This window comes from Gavialis gangeticus, unplaced genomic scaffold, assembly GCF_001723915.1.
Source record: "Gavialis gangeticus isolate Ggan-Ray unplaced genomic scaffold, GavGan_comp1, whole genome shotgun sequence".
Classification (NCBI taxonomy): domain Eukaryota; kingdom Metazoa; phylum Chordata; order Crocodylia; family Gavialidae; genus Gavialis; species Gavialis gangeticus.
In genome coordinates, this window is record NW_017729028.1 from 36,208,937 (window position 1) to 36,209,522 (window position 586).

General features: G+C 47.4%; 1 long non-coding RNA gene across 1 annotated transcript in view; it reads right to left on the minus strand.

The window, feature by feature from the left end:
* Window positions 1-87: 87 nt before the first annotated feature.
* Window positions 88-586, minus strand: part of LOC109300119 — a 6,113-nt gene continuing 5,614 nt past the window's right edge. The window contains exon 2 of the long non-coding RNA XR_002098130.1: window positions 88-176. This is a non-coding gene — a long non-coding RNA (uncharacterized LOC109300119). The remainder of the gene's footprint in view (window positions 177-586) is intronic.

The following is a 586-nucleotide window of genomic DNA, read 5'->3' on the forward strand; positions in this document are numbered from 1 at the left end:
GGTCAGCAGGGAACAGGAGATTCTCTATTTACTAGGGCACCACTCAGAGTTACTAGAAACAACAGCCATAAACTGAAAGAAAGTAGATTTAGATTGGACCTCAGGAAGAAGTTATTTACAGTGAGGGCTGCCAAAATCTGGTATGGGCTTCCAAGGGAGGTGATGCTTTCCCCTACCTTAGTTTCATAGTTTCATAGTTTCTAGGTGTCTGAGCAAAAATTTTGAATGTATGCTGATAACACAGAGAGTTAGGTCTGAACATGCGCAGACAAGCCTAGTCCACAGCATGCCCAGCATGTGCCCCCATACGACCTATTGGCTTGTCAATCACAACTGACCTAGTTTTGTAACAACACGCATGCTCAGTTCCGCTCAGCACTGATAAAAGTATGATGTAATTAGACCAGAAAATTCTATAGACCTAGCAACTTGATTGGCTGAAGGGTTGCTATAAAGACTTGTGAGCCCCGCCCAAGGGGGGGAGACCAGAGAGACAGGGGAGACCCTGACTCGATCCGAGAGCAGAGGCTGCCTTGGCAGGGACTGTCTCGCAGGGAGAGATCAACCCGATCCTGAAAGCAGAGGC